Source organism: Typopeltis vanoorti, chromosome 5 (assembly GCF_054136105.1).
Source record: "Typopeltis vanoorti isolate ZY-2024b chromosome 5, IOZ_Tvanoo_1.0, whole genome shotgun sequence".
Lineage (NCBI taxonomy): Eukaryota > Metazoa > Arthropoda > Arachnida > Uropygi > Thelyphonidae > Typopeltis > Typopeltis vanoorti.
In genome coordinates, this window is record NC_143553.1 from 166,338,639 (window position 1) to 166,355,315 (window position 16,677).

Here is a 16,677-nt window from a genome sequence, read left to right on the forward strand (position 1 = left end):
CAAGGTTATACAAAAGGAAAAATATAAAATATGAAGAAAGAAAACATTCACAACAAAGGCACAGTCATTCGTAACAATGGCGCAGTCAGCATAACAGTAGGCTTTCGTTTCCCTTTTTTTGGAATTTGTTGGATGTATGTTAGTCTCCATGAGATGGGATAAGTGCCAGCTGAGGAGAAGTTGAAGAGAAGATAGAGGTTAGGAGTTAGCTCTGGAGCACAACATTTGAGTACAATAGGAGAGATGCCATTGGGGCCAGATGACTTTGTAGTATTCAGGTTGTCTAATCTTCTTATGTCTTTCTGCCATAATTCTGAACACCATATGCCTCTTGTGTATGCTGCAGGAGGCATATGGTCTTCAGTTGCTAGCATGGAAGGAGGTGATTTGCCTTCATCATCTGTGCAAGAGTTAGAAGAAAAGAGTGATGCTAGGAGGTTGGCTTTTTCTCTGGATGCTATAACAATGGTGCCATCTGGATGGGTGAACAGTAGTTGCATCTGATGACTTTTGGAAGAGACCAGAAGGCACAGCTACTGTTTGACAAGAGATGAGTTTTCTGCCATTGGCCTTTATAAAGTTGGATTTGGATTTGTTGATAATTGATTTACATTTATTGTGTGCTTCTGCATAGACTAAGTGTGAAGCTTGGGTTCTTCATGCAACCACCTGCAGTAAGTTGAGTTTTTTCTTCGACTGTTTTTAATACATCTTCTTTTGAACCAGGACTTGGAAAGTTGATGGGAATTTTGGATGGAATGAGTGATGCCACAGAGGATGATTTCTGTGACTTGTTCAGTGCAGGTGTCTGGGTTAGAGGAGCAAAAGCAATAACCACAACATGGGAAAGAAGAGTAGTAGTTCCAGAGGTCATCCCACTTTCTAGTACCAGAGGACAAGTGGTTGGTTGTGGCCAGAGGGGGGGGGGTGTTCTGTGAGACTGGAAACTTGTACAAGATTGTGGTCTGAGTTACCGAGAGGAGAGGTAAACTCTACAGTGAGTCTAGAAGGAGAAAAATCAGTATTAGGAAATTGGAAGGGAATATCCGAAATCCAGGTAGGTAGCTGCATGATTTGTGTTAGATCACTGCTTATAGCAAAAACTTCTGCAACCCATTCAGGTTGATCGGTAGTACTGGAGAAGGCAAGCCAGTGGAAGTTGTGGACATTCAGGTCACCTAGGACGATGACTTTGCTGTTTGGATAACTGGATTGTAGATAGTCAAGTTTCATGGAGAGGCAGATGAAGAAGTCTTTGTGGTTTTCAGAGTTTGGAAAACATTAAATGCAGCAGATGAATATTGCTACGGGGGCAAGGAAACCTTCAGCCCAGAGGAGTTCAAAAGCAGGGAATTCTAAATTTGGCATTCTCTAGCAGGCAATGTCAGAACATACAAAAGTACAGGTGCCACCTTTGTGGCAAAATGAATCATGAAGAGTATAATTTGGGTATTGGAGGTGAACTGTGGTTGATGCAGCTGCAATTTGGGTTTCTGTTAATCTGTTAAGAGAAGGAAGTCTGGTTTGGATGTTTGTAAGTGGTGATGAACATCATTTATGTTGGAGTTTATGCCACAGGTGTTTGCAAAGTGAATGTGGAAATGATTTTTTTTTTCTTTTTGGTAGGGATCCTGGTAAGTTTGGAATATTGTGCTTGGTTTAATTTCTTTGGTGAACTGGTTGTGGGAGATTTATTTTGTTCGTCAGTTTTATTTTTCATTTTTGGTTTATTATTAGATGAAAGTAAAGAGTCAAAACATGCAGTGGGGGGGGGGGGGTTAAACTGGTGAACATGACACCAGTCTTCTCTTTGCCATTGCATGGCCTCAACAGTACCTCACACATACTACTAATCAGACTCCCTCACCAGGCATGGCCCAGCAGAGTATATAGCAACAGGATTATGCACCAGTAAACTGGGAAGCCTCCTACGCATTGCTGACTGGTTTAGGCCCATATACTATATGGTGGCTGGCCTGCATTAGCACCATTTTCACTGCTATAGCCTTGAAATGGAGGCGGGTATGGGTCTCTAAATATGTTAGGCATGCCCTTGAAGAGTATCACTCACACTGTATGAGAAGAGAAGTGGGGGGGGGGGGATAGAAAACCTCCATCCGTGCTTTGGAGGCCAAACAGCATTCGCCACTTCAGGCTGCCATGATGGGTCATGATGGTGGTGGTGTTTCACCAGGTGATGAAGGTCACCGATCACCTGGTATTTTCGATGGCATTTCCTCCAAGTGTAAAGATATTCTTTTGCAATGGGAATGCTCACTGCAAATTCCAAGACCCCTTTTGTGGAAACAGGCTAGGCCACACCACAAGAAGGCAGGGTTGACTTGGCAGAGAGAGAGAGAGGCTGTATATTGAGCATCCCTGCCCTTTCCCAAATTACATTACTATTACATTATTATATATTACATTACTATCACAGCAATATACTTTGTTCTTTCATTAATAACATTTTATGATTATTATTATTAGCTTTTAGAATCCCTAGTTTTTTAAAAAAAGCATATAAACTATTTATCCAATAAAGGTAAAATTTAGCTTACTTTTTAATTCAAAGAAATGTAACATCATTACAATATACAATGCAAATATGCAAAACAAATGAACAATTGCACATCGGAGAATTTGATAACAATCACAGACCATTATGAAAATTATGAAAACAACATCAGAGTAAAACTTTAGTTTAATATAAACCAAAATAAACACTCGACATTTTGACCTTCACATTAAGGTCATCATCTGGAGTACACACACACACACACACACACACATATATATATATATATACACAGAGAAATAAGTTGCACAACAATCTACATGGTATGCTAAATTACTGATCAACCGTTAAAACTAGTGGCCTGACCTATGGTATATAAAAAAAAAAAAAATTTTTTTTTTAAAACTTACTACATCAAAGCTAGAGTCCTGTTATTATTATCAGGTGTTACAAAATTAAATTAAGTTGGAGAGCAATGCGTTCACACCAAAAAAATTTGTTATATAAGTATATATATAAATCACAACAACTAGCATGGATAGTTGCCAATAAAAGCTGAAAATTGCTTAGAATCCTAAAGTCAGGGTTTGCTGGAAAACTAAGTGGGCTGAATGTGTGTCATCCAAATTTTTGGGATTTTTAGGCCACCATTATTGTTAAGATTTCGGTGGTTAATCAAAATTTCACATGCTTCTTTAAATTTCCATTCATACCAAGTTTTTGAATAATGTAAAGAACAAGTACTTCACGCATACGTGCACAACCAGACTTATCATTTGCACAAAGAGAACGAAAACGCCAGCTTCAAAGACAACTCGAAGAAAAATGTCAAAATGGTGACAACAGTTGGACCATCAACTACAGACAAGATAAACTGGTGAAAAAATCAAGTGTTGCCACTAGCTGCCACCATGGAGACCAGCAGGCAGGCGCCGCATAGGAAATGTGCAAGACCCATGTGGTCCAACAAACGTCCCACAAAATCCTACACATCCACTTCACCAACATCCATGGCCTAAACTCCAACCTAAATAGTGTCCACTACCATCTACAGTCTACCAAACCCCACGTACTCTTCCTGGCAGAAACCCAAATCTCACCTCCCCCCAGCTACACTTATCTCAACCTCCCAAACTACTCACACTTCAACAACTTTCGCACCAAGGGTGGTGTTTGCGCATACATCCGCTCAGACATACCTTGCCAGAGAGAGCACATAACCTAGAAACACCCAACTTTGACTTTCTTTGGTTGAAAATATCCCTTCCCCACTCAGTTCAATTCATCTGCTGCCTCTATTGCTCCCCCAATGCAACTAATCACCCTGAACTCTTTAATTTCTTCTCCCTAAAAGTCGACTTTCTCCAATCCCACTTTCCCAACAGCGAAATCATCCTTCTAGGAGATTTTAACATCCACAACACTAGCTGGCTTTCCTCCTCCAGTTGTACAGATCTTGCAGGCAGAGATGCAGAAACATTTGCCATCAACAACGACCTTACACAACTTGTCCAGATGCCAACCAGAATAACAGACAACCCAAACCACTCCCCAAACACCCTAGATCTCTTCCTCACCAATGACTCCTCCAAATACACAGTGAAAGTAGTGAGCCCCCTGGGAAATTCTGACCACAACCTAGTGCTCATCTCCTCCCCCATACAACAACGTTTACAGAGACACTCCCATACAAGAGTAGTTTGGTACTATAACAGTGCCAAATGGGACAGCCTCCGCAACTTCTATGCAGAAATTCCCATGGTTGGACTATTGCTTCCAGCCTTCCAACCCAAACATATGCACCGAGCTTATTACCAAAATAATCCTCACCGGCATGAATACATACATTCCACACAACACTCTGAACTGCCATTCCCTAACGAAACCTTGGTTCTCCAAAAGATGCGCCAAGGCTGCTCCTTCAAAGCTTACACCAAAGCCCGTAATAGATGCAAAAAACAATCAACGCTTCCAAAACAGAGTTCGAAAGAGCTAAAAGCATGAAACTAGCAGCCTGTCCAAATGGCAGCCGAGCCTTTTGGTCTCTTGCCAAAGCAATTGGCCGTAACTTCTGTCCAACACTAATCCCACCCCTATCACACCCTGATGGCTCTACTGCCTCATCACCTACAGAAAAAGCCAATCTTCTGGCCTCATACTTTGCTTCAAATGCATGCATAACAGACGATGATAAATGTCCCCCAACCATTCCAGACACCCAACATACAATGCCCCCTATATCCTTTTGCCAGGATGAAATCAGAAAAATACTGTCCCAATTAGACACAAAAAAGTCTCCTGTCCTCAATGGCATACCCCCAATTGTTCTGAAAAATTGTGCTCCAGAACTGACCCTATCCTATGTCACCTATATATATACTCTCCTACTCCACTGGAATCTATCCCACAAACTGGAAATTGGCCTATGTTCAGCCCATTCCCAAGAAGGGTGACAAGTCACTGCCATCCAATTACCGCCCTATCTCGCTTACCTCAGTCCTGTCAAAGTTAATGGAAAAAATCAGCAACTTCCACCTCCTCCACTATCTTGAAGACACTCACCAAATAAATGACTGCCAGTACGGATTCCGCCACTGCCGATCAACAGGAGATCTACTCGCATACGACACCCATCTCTGGACAAATGCTATGGAGAGGTTCGGAAATCTCAAGTGGTTGCACTAGATATCTCCAAAGCCTTTGACCAGGTCTGGCACAAAGGCCTACTAGGCAAACTACCATCATTCAGTCTGACCCAGGAATTCTGTAGGTGGATCACCAGTTTTCTGTCTCAATGCACACTGTGTGTGATGGTGGATGGCTCCCTATCCTCGCACCACTCAAATTAATGCTGAGGTCCCACAAGGTTCTGTCCTCTCACCAGCCCTGTTCCTGCTATATATCAACGACCCACTGCAATTGACCTCCAACCCAATACACAGTTTTGCAGATGACAGCACACTACACTCCTCGCTTGCATTTGATAAGCCTTACCCTACATAACTCACCTCATCCTACAGAACATCAACCACCACCACCACCCTCAACTCCGATCTCCAAGCCATCCTACAATGGGGTTAGGATAACCTCATAAATTTCAATGCCAACAAAACCCAGTTCTGTACTATTTCCAATAAAAAAGAACAACTTTTTCCCAGTATCCTTTTCGACGATACCCTAATTTCCAGACAGCCAGATACCCTAATTTACAGAATCACCCTCACATCAAACCTCTCCTGGCACAAACATATCTCAAACATTGCATCCTCAGCCTCAAAAAAACTAGGATTTCTCTTCCACTCAAGACGTTACTTCATCCCTGAACAGCTACTAACATTATACAAGTCACAAATCTGCCCAACTATTGAATACTGCTCCCACATATGGGGTGGGGCCCCTAAAAGCTCTCTCAAAATGCTTGACTCAATACAGAGGAGGGCAATTAGACTTATCAATGATCCATCCCTTACCAACTCTCTCCCCCCACTTTCACAAAGACATTTGGTCTCTGCAGTAAGTATATTCTACAAATATTTCCATGGGAAATGCTCATCTGAAATGACATCAATAATTCCCCAGCTCAGTACTAAGCTCATTGGAACATGTGCAGCTGCTGCACAACATCGCTTCACAGTACACCTAGAAACAAACAGAACAAATTTCTTTTCCTCTTCCTTCATCCCTGCAACTGCTGCACTGTGGAACAGTCTCCCACCTGCTGTGTTTCCCAACAAATACAATTTAAAGTCATTCAAATCAAATGCAAACAAATTCCTCTTTTCCCAACACACAGTACTATAGGTTGGCCAATCAACCTCCTGTGTATGGGCCCAACATAAAAAAAAAAGTACTTTTCCAATAACTTTGGTGTAGGGTGTTAAAAGCATGATCTGAGAGGCTTGCTTCTCCAAAATTATTAATTTTAATGTATCGCTTGTGTTCTCTTTTTTTTTTTTTTTTAATTTAACAGATAGAGATTGTATGTCCAGTTTCTCCAATATGAGATAAGTTACAGGTGCATTCTTCTTCTTCTTCTGCAGCTTTTCCATTTTAACTAGGGTCGCTGTTTGTAGTGAGTCTCCTCCACAACCTCTTGTCTTGGGCTGTAGCCGCATCCAAGTTCTTCATTCTCAAGTCCTCCTCCACCATCTCTTCTTTGGCTGTCCGCACTTCCTCTTCCCCTGCACATCCATCTGCATGACCTTTCTTCCCACATACTCTTCCTCCCTCCTCATCGCATGACCAAACCATCTCAACCTTGCCGCCTGTATCTTTGCTCCAAAGTTCGTAACTTTCCCCGTTCCCCTTATATAATCATTTCTCAGACAATCCTTTCTGGTCGCACCGTACATCCACCTAAGCATTCTCCACTCCGCTACCTCCATCCTGTTGATGTTATTTCTCCTCAGGGCCACAGTTTTCATAGCACACGTCATAGCTGATCTCACTACTGTCCTGTAGATTTTGCTTTTAAGATTGATCAGTACCCTCTTATCGCATAGCACTCCAGCCATCTCTCTCTCCAGTTCCTCCATCCTGCTTGTATCCTGCATCCCACTTCCTTCTCAGCCTCACCATCCTCTTTCATTGTTGAACCTAAGTATTTAAAGTCACTGACCTTCCTGATGACATTTCCTTCCAGCTCTAGATCTGTCTCCTGGCTGCCATCCACTTTGCAACACATATACTCTGTCTTACCTCTGCTCAGTCTCATATCTCTCTCTCGCTCTTCTCTTCCAGTACTTTCCTCTAAACTTTCCAGTTTAGCTGCCACTTCTCTTGATTCTGCACACAGCACGATGTCATCTGCATACAACATAGTCCAAGGCACTTCTTCTCTCACCTCCTCTGTCACAATATTAAACAGGAAAGGACTTAATGTTACTGCCCTTTGATGCAAGCCAACTGTCACTGGAAAACTTTCTATCTCTCTGAGGCAGGTTCGAACTCTTGTCTTCACATTTCTGTACATCTCCTGCACCAACCTGACATATTTCTCCGGTATCTTCTTCATCTTCCTCAAACACCTCCAGACTTCTTGCCTTGGCACTCTATCATAAGCTTTCTCCAGCTCAATAAAAACCAGATGTAGCTCCTGTTGCTTCTCTCGAAACTTTTCCATCATCTGTCATAACCCAAAGATAGTATCTGTCATCAATCGACCAGGCATGAAGCCAAATTGCTCCTTTGCAATCTCCACCTCCTTCCTCAGTCTTCCATCAAGAACCCTCTCTACGATCTTCATTGTGTGGGACATCAACTGCATTCCTCTGTAATTCTTACAGTCTTGGGCATCCCCTTAACTCTTATAGATGGGGACAAGAGTACTTTCCCTCCATTCCTCAGGTATATTTTCCTGTTGACAAACTTTTATTAACAGGTCAATTCCTTCTTCCCCAGTTTCTCCAATATAAGATAAGTTACACGTGCAATAGATGCAATAAACTCCATGGTGTACCAATGGGGAGAGAGAGAGGATCCTTAGAGGAGTTGAATATGTTTTTAATATTAAAGGTGGTTTGCATTAAGATTATAATGGTGTAGAATTCTATTAGTTTTTTCTGATAACTCTTTAATGTATGGAATAGCTATGGTTTTACTGTAATCTATGTTTTTTTTTTTGAAGTTTTATGAAGAACTTTATTAATACTATTTTTGTTATTTTGTTATTAAGTTGTTGGAAGTTTTTTCACTTGGTTATACCATAAATTAAAGATACCAAGAAATTATATACAGTGATACCCCGAAGTTACCGAAGGTGGGACCAACAAAAAGCGCGTAAGTCGAATTCGCGTAACTCAGGGTATAATTTTGCATGTAATTTATATATACAAACATACAAAATATTAGTTAACTGGGACCAAAGGTTTACAAAAACACCTATATTTTTTAAGAAATATAAACATAATTGTAGTTTTTCATACATAAAAAAAAGAAAGTTATTTCGATGTATGGCTTCATAAAATCTAATAGATTCGTCTGATGGCATAATGTCTTTTTCTTGTCACACAAAATTTCTTCATAGCAAGCCAATGATTTTTTTATTCCTTGCCTTGTGGCTACAATTCATTCCTCGTTAGAACCTATGTCCTCCAAAATCTGTAAACCTTTCTTAATTAAGCTGAGACCTTCTATTAATTTTGCAATTGTCATGTGCTTTTCTGGTAGAACTGGACCTGAGGGTTTGATCTCTTCAGTAGCACTTTGCTCACGCATTTCTATAAGTCATCGATTGTAAGCTACTTGTTATGTGAGTCTAACAGCTCGCTGACATCTTCACTGTCGACTTCTAAATCTAATTGCCTGGCAAGGTTGACAACTTCTTCTATTGCCTCAGCAACTTGATCAGTTTCTGGCAACATTTCCGTTTCACATTTAAAAAAGGATGGACAAAGTTTTTTCCAGCACCATTCAAGGTTTTTGGGGAAATTTCACCCCAATAATCCTTACAGAATCTAAAACATTAAACTGTTTCCAAAACTCTTTAACAGACAGGTGCTCATTTTGCCTCATAGCTTCATTCAGACTTGCAAACGAACGCCATGTGTAGTACGCTTTGAATGTTTTGATAACTCCTTGGTCCATCAGTTGAAGTAAGCTGGTCGTATGTGGATGCAAGAAAACAACTTTTACATGTGGATCAAAATCAATTAAAGTTGCAGGAGGGTAACCAGGTGCATTATCAATAATGAGCATAACTTTAAACGGAATTTTTTTTAACTGGCAATAACGTTCAACTTCAGGTATGAAGTGGTGACCAAACCAGTCTTCAAAAATAAAAGCTGTCACCCAAGCTTTAGAATTTGACTTCCAAATCACCAGCTTTAGATTTTTTTTTCAGAGCTCTTGGATTTTTGGAGGGATAAATTAAGAGAAGTTTTAACTTGCTATCACCAGCTGCATTTCCACCAAGCATTACTGTCAACTGGTCTTTGGAAGCCTTAAAGCCAGGAAAGTTTTTTCTTCACGTGCAATGAAAGTTCTCTTAGGCATCTTTTTTCCAGAACAAGCCGGTCTCATCTACATTAAATATGGTTTGACTGCTACAGCTACCTTCCTCGATGATAGCCTTAAGTGTCTAAGGAAAAGCAGACGAAACCTCTTTATCAGCACTTGCCGCCTCTCAACTCTCTGCGATGCTGTGCCAGTTACAGCAATTTTAAATCGGTTGAACCAACCATTACTGGCTATGAAATTTTCTTCTTTGGCCACTTCTCCAGCTTCTACTTTTAGCCTCTCAAAAATCAGCTTGGCTTGGCTACATATTGTCATTTGATCAACTGGACAATTTTTTTACTTTCACTTGATTATCACACCATAATTTAAGCATTGTTTCCATCTCACAAATAATCCCATGATGTTTACGAATTATGCTTGAATTCAATGATTGGGCATTTTTCACAGCAGCGAGAAATCTTTCTTTATCTTTCATGATTGTTCTGACTGTGGATTCCTGTAGATCGAACTTCTTTGATAGCTCACAAATTTTCATTCTGCCTTCAAAATCCTTAATAATGTTGAGTTTTGTTTCCAAAGTCAATGTTTTTTTTTTAAACGTTGACTTTGGAACATTGACTAGTTTTAAACAGTGTGTAAACAGTTTTAAACAAAAGTCATGGGAGGACTTTGGCAAGAATATAGAAAATAAATATCAAGAAGGTAGCAAAATATTCTGGAGGTTGTTGAAGAAGCTTAGGAATGGAGGAAAGATTGCTGTAAAAGGAGTTAGAGATGATAAAGGTGACATGAAAACAGTAGAAAAAGATATCCTTGAAGTATGGAGTAATTACTTTGGAAAACTGCTAAATGAAACAAGCAGTGATGACAGCACAGTGATAAAAAGCACTGACCAAGCATGCAGTCAGGAATACATATCCATACTTGAAGCCATCAAAGGCTTGAAATGTGGAAAGGCAGCAGGAGTAGATGATATTCGACCAGAAATGCTGAAGTATGGTGGTATAAAAGTCTTACAGTGGCTGCACTGCATAGTTCAGAAAGCCTGGACAGAGGGACGAATTCCCGATGATTGGAGTAGCGCTCTAATAGTACCCATATATAAAAAGGGAAATAAAACTGAATGTGAGAATTGCAGAGGTATTTCCCTACTGAGTGTTCCTGGCAAGATCTATTCAAGTATACTTGAGAAAGGGTTGAGAAGAATTGTGGAAGAAAAGCTTGGTGAAGAACAAGCTGGATTCAGGCCAAATAGAGGCTGTCAGGATCAGATCTTCACTTTACGACAAATAGTCGAGAAAGCATGGGAATATAACAAAGATCTGTATTTAAGTTTTGTCGATTTGGAAAAGGCATACGACAAGGTGCCAAGAGAGAAGCTATTCAATACGCTACAGCTATATGGTGTCAATGGGACATTATATCAAGCAATGCTTAGTCTTTATTTGAGTTGTAAGTCAGCAGTTAGAATTGAAGGAAGTACAGGAAGATGGTTTAATGTTAAATCTGGTGTGAGACATGGATGTACATTATCCCCTCTGTTATTCATTATCTATATGGATCACATTATGAAGGAAAGTGGTATTAAACCTGATATCAAAATTGGAGATGTTAATGTCAGCTCTTTGCTTTATGCGGATGATGTTATACTTCTAAATAAATCCGCTACAAGTCTGCAAGATTCTCTGACTAAATTCAATTGCTGTTGTAATAGATATGGTATGAAGGTCAGCAATAAAAAGACAAAGACAATGAAAATAGGCAGAATCATTGAAGATGTCAACTGTGTTGTGAATGGAGAACCTGTGGAACAAGTAAAACATTTCAGCTACTTAGGCACGATTTTTACTGAAGATGGTAAATTAAATATAGAAATTGACAACAGAATCAGCAAAGCTGGTATGGTGGGAAGTCAATTGAATAAATTCATATGGAATAAGAGAGAAATTAGTTGGAACACTAAATTAGCTGTATACAAGACAGTGTTGAAACCAGTTTTAACTTATGGATCTGAGAGCTGGGTCAGAAGTAAAACACTTGACCAAAGACTAGAGACTGCAGATATGAGAGTCCTGAGAAAGATTCGAGGTATGAACTGATGGCATCAATGGCAATATCATATTAAAAATGAGGATATTAGGAAAGAACTTGACATTGTCAGCATCCAGGAATGCATTAGCAGAGCTAATCTCAGGTGGTATGGTCACTTAAATAGAATGGGAGAGGAAAGATTAGCAAAACAAGTGTTCTCTGCCAGGTTGGCAGGAAAATGACCCAGAGGAAGACCAAGATATAGGTGGATTGATACGGTACAAAGTGCCTTAAACGATAGAAATATAAGATCTGATAATGTTAGAGTCTTGACAAGTAACAGACTGATTTGGAGGAAAATTGTAGATAGGAAGTTAGTAATGATGTAATTTTTTCATGTAGTACTGTCATATCCTGTACACCTCTCGAGGGTACATGGCAGGAATTTGATGATGATGATGTTTTTTTTTTTCTTGCTAGCTGTAGAAGAATCGGACTTGCTTCTTTTGGACGACATTATTATTTTTTATGTGATAAAATTTTTATCAAGAACATAACATTAAACAGTCGCAAGGTTTGTAGATTAAAAGTCGTGTATCAATGGAGACCACACGAAACACGTCAGTGCCTTGTTTACAGCATGTGCGACAATGACAAATGTGGCCGGCGCCGGAAAGATATGACTAGTGGTAAGGCTTGAACCAGGATGGGAATACGTACATATAAGAACCGCATAACTCCGGATTCGCGTAAGTCGGGGTATGACTGTACTTTGTTTAATCTTTTATCCAAATGCAAGCAAACAGAGTTTGCATCTGGTCTATTTTCAGGACTGGAGCAACTCATAATGGGTTGGATATTATATTAATGCATTGGATCGGAGACTGGCTATCTGATAAGTATCAGCAAAACAGACCCCTGAGGTACTAGTGGTGTACCTCAGGGGTCTGTTTTAGGACCATACTGTTTAACTTGTATGTTAATGATATTGGCGAAGATTTAAATGGAGATATTCAGTTGTTTGCAGATGATGTAAAGTTGGGACGAACTATGAAGAGTAGAGAAGATGTTGTGGCCTTACAAGAAGACTTGAATAAATTGAGTGATTGGGCACGGGAATGAAGATGCAAGTTCAATGTTGCAAAATGTAAGGTTTTAAAATTTGGGAAACAAAGATGGGATGTAGAATTTATGCCTGGTGGGGATATATTGTCGGAGGTGGAGGAAATAAGAGATCTTGGGGTGATAGTGGATAAGGATCTGAAATTTAGGGGACACATTGCCAAAATTGTGAAGATAATACAAAGACTTCTGGGATTGATGCGGAGGACACGAACTTGTAGAAGTAGGGAGATTGTTGTTCCATTACCTGGATTCCTTGGAGATGAGGAGGCTGTGGAGAGGGTTCAGAGAAGAGTGACCAAGTTGGTGAGTGATGTAAAAAATGCTCCCTACATTGATAGATTGAGAGCTTGTGGATTGCAGAGATTGGTTGATAGGCGAAGAAGAGGGGATATGATAGAAACATTTAAATTACTGAAAGGTTTTTATAGGATTGATGCAGGGGAAATGTTTCAGCTGTGTGATAGTGATGGAAGAACAAGAGGTCATCCCTGGAAATTAAAGAAGAGTGTGGTTAACAAAGGTGTCAGAACAAGGTTTTTTGCCTAGAGGGTGGTGAACGAGTGGAATTCATTGCCTGACTTAGTTGTGAGCTCTTCGTCTGTAAATGAATTCAAGAAGAGATATGACAGATATTGTTTTGCTAGTTTGGGTCTCCCGCGATGAGTCTACTGACTACATGGAGATACCCGTAATAATAATAATAATTACATAACGCTTTGATTAGGTCACACATGGACTATTGTGTCCAGATTTGGTCACCTGGTTTTCAAAAGGATGAAAAGATGTTGGAAAGGATCCAGAGGTGACTCTGGAATGTTGAATAGGAGGAAAGATTGAGAAGTTGCAATTTACAGAGTCCAGTGGATAGGAGGAAGAGGAGGAGATATGATAGAGACGACCTACAAGTTAGTAAGGGGTTGTTATAGGATCAATAATGGAGAGGTTCTACAGAAAATAGTGGGAGATCAGGGGAGAACCAGAGGTCATCCCTGGAAACTGTATAAAGAGAGTATGAGTGGGGGAGTGAGAAGCAGGTTTTTTGCATGCAGAGTTGTGAATGATTGGAATGCCTTGCCCGAGAGTGTGATGTCTGCAGAGAATTTGAGTGTGTTTAAGGCACGGTATGATGAGCTGTGTATGATAAAAGGACCTCCTATATGAGTCTTTGACTGAGTGAGATCTTGGGGTAAGAATAATAATAACAATAATAATATTGAAGCAAATGACTTCAATATATGAGAACTAAGACTGCAATGCTGGTTTTCCATCTGTCCCTCACAGCTGTTTATGCTTCTGCCCAGCTCATCCCTCTTGCTTTCTTCATTTCGGATTCCATCATTCTTCTCCAAGTTAATTTTGGGTGACCTCTAGAGCATCTCCCTTCTGGAGCCCAGCTCAGTGCTACTTGGGGAATTCTGTTTAATCCCATGCAAATAACATGTCCGGTGCATTTCCATCTTCTTAGGCAAATCTCTTCATGTACTGACTTGGAGAAAATTTTTTTTTTTAATTTCTCGTTAGTGATGATTTGGCCAGAAGATTTTTAAAATTTTTCTAAAACATCTGTTTTGGAAAATGTCCAATGTATTACTTTGTGCTGTGGTAAGTTTCAGAGCTGTATAGCAGTACTGCTTGCAACAGATTTATAGCTATTAATTTTCACTTTGACTGTAATATGTGATGCTTTCCATAATTTATTTAATGACTTGAAACAATTTTGTGCTTTAGCAATTCTCTGTAAAACGTCTTCAGTGCTGCATTATTTATTTATTATTGATCCAAGATATGTAAAAGTATCAGCATCTTCAATTATTTCATTTTTTAACTTAATTTCTTTATTTGATTTTTCATTTATTTGCATGACCTTGGTTTTCTCTTATTTATATGAAGATCCACAGTTTCTGTGCAGTGAGCAAAGTCGTCAGATTTTAGATGTAAGTCATTTAACTTGGAGGACTGGGGCACTTTCATCAGAAAAATCAAAGTCTTCCAGTGTGGATGCAAAGTCCCAATGTGTTCCTCTCTTTTGATGATTAACTGAGTTTTTCATAATCCAATCAATTAAAATTATAAATAACAGACTAGATAGAACACAATCCTGGCTAACTCCAGTTTCAATGATAAAGAAGTCTAAGTTTTCCATGCAAGACTTTCTGCCATTATACATATTCTTGATAATGTTGAGAAATTTATAAGGTATTCAGTATTCTTCTAATATTTTCCAAAGTTTCCATCTACTGAGTTGAACACTTTACTAATTGATGAAGTGTGTGTAAAGTGGGGCTTGAAATTCTATACATTGTTCGATTATATTTTAAGAGTGCATATTTGTTGGGTGGTTTTGCAACCAGTTTGGAAATCTGCCTGTTCTTCTCTTAATAAATTTCCGATTTCCTTGTTTAATCTATTAATTATTTTAAAAAAAAAAACTCTTGTGGGAATTTGGTCAAATTTCCTTTTTTGGGGATTTTTATAATTACTGCTTCTTTCCATTGTTGAGGAAGTTTTTGTCTTCCATATTTCATTGTATAACCTTTGTAATTTGGTAGTAGTTGTGTCAAGATTAACGTTTAACATTTTGGCATCAGTATTATCATTTCTATGCTTTGTTAGATTTTAGTGCTCTCAGGGCATCTTTGACTTTGCTCAGTGAAATCTCATCTTCAGAAATATTAAAAGTGGGTATTACACTAGTTGTAATATTTTGTGCCTGTTGAGACTCTCTATCTACCTTTACATTCAATGTTTCATCAAAATATTCCCTCCATCTTGCTTCGAATTCAGAGTCAATCATCAGTAACTTTCCTTGTTGAAGGAAGAGGCTGCTTTTTTGTTACCATTGATTCCTTTTATAATCTGATAAAGTTGTCTAATTTGTCCATTTTCTGCAGCATGATGTGCTTCTTTTGCTAATTCATCAATATATTTTCTCTTGTTAGCTCTTCCAACTCTCTTTATGCTTTTTTTAGTTCATTATAATTATTGCTATGTACCTTATATAATCATTCTGAATTTGTATTGTTCATTAATGATTTAATCTTTATTCTTTCTTCAATGATCTTCCAAGTTTCTGTAGTCAACCATGCTTTATTTTTTTTTCTTTGTTTACCAATTACATCTTCAGAAACTTCATTGTAGGTATTTCTGAAGGTTTTCAAATATTCTTCTACTTTGTAGTTTTCTGCTGTTACATCTTGATTTGTCTCTATTTCTAATATATTGAATCTGTTCTTTATCTCCAAAGCAAACTTTTCTCTTGTTTATTTAATTTTTAACTTTTCAATATCAAATGTAGTTCTTGAACTTCTTTTCTTTCTTAATACACTTTGAAGTACTTGCTTCGGCAGTACATATACTAAAATTGGAACGATACAGAGAAGATTAGCATGGCCCTGCGCAAGGATGACATGCAAAATCGTGAAGCATTCCACATTTTTTGAGAGAGGTATGGCAGTGCTAGAAGAGGAGAGAATGGAATGAGAGAGAGGTATGGGAGTGCTAGAAGAGGAGAAAATGGAAACAGTAGGAGAGACAGAATGAGAGAGAGGTATGGGAATGCTAGAAGAGGAGAGAATGGAAACAGTAGGAGAGACAGAATGAGAGAGAGAGACATGGGAGTGCTAGAGGAGGAGAGAATGGAAAGTGTAGGAGAGACGGAACGAGAGAGAGGTATGGCAGTGCTAGAGGAGGAGAAAATGGAAACAGTAGGAGAGAGGGAATGAGAGAGAGGTGTGGGAATGAAAGAAGAGGAGAAAATGGAAACAATAGGAGAGAGGGAATGGTAAGAGGTATAATGTATGGGGACTCAATGATCCATGGTATTCAAGATAGGATGCGTGAGGAGTATTTGCCAGGAGGAATGATAGAAAGGGTGGCTTTGGCAGTTAAGAGAGGTGAAAGGGTGGATGAGATGATTGTGATGGTGGGAACAAATGACTTGAGTAGTGGTGTAAATAGGGCAGCGAGAGATATGAGATTCTTGCTTGAGGTGGTACGAAAGAAGACACAGAGAGGAAAGATAGTGTGTGTGTTGCCTAGGTATGATAATG

The 16,677-nt window shown here is 39.2% G+C and overlaps 1 non-coding gene across 1 annotated transcript; it reads left to right on the top strand.

The window, feature by feature from the left end:
- The first annotated feature begins 15,959 nt into the window (after positions 1–15,959).
- LOC150107033 (U6 spliceosomal RNA) lies at positions 15,960–16,065 on the top strand. Its single transcript, XR_016548394.1, has one exon. It is a non-coding gene; the product is annotated as a U6 spliceosomal RNA (small nuclear RNA).
- The last annotated feature ends 612 nt before the right edge of the window (positions 16,066–16,677 follow it).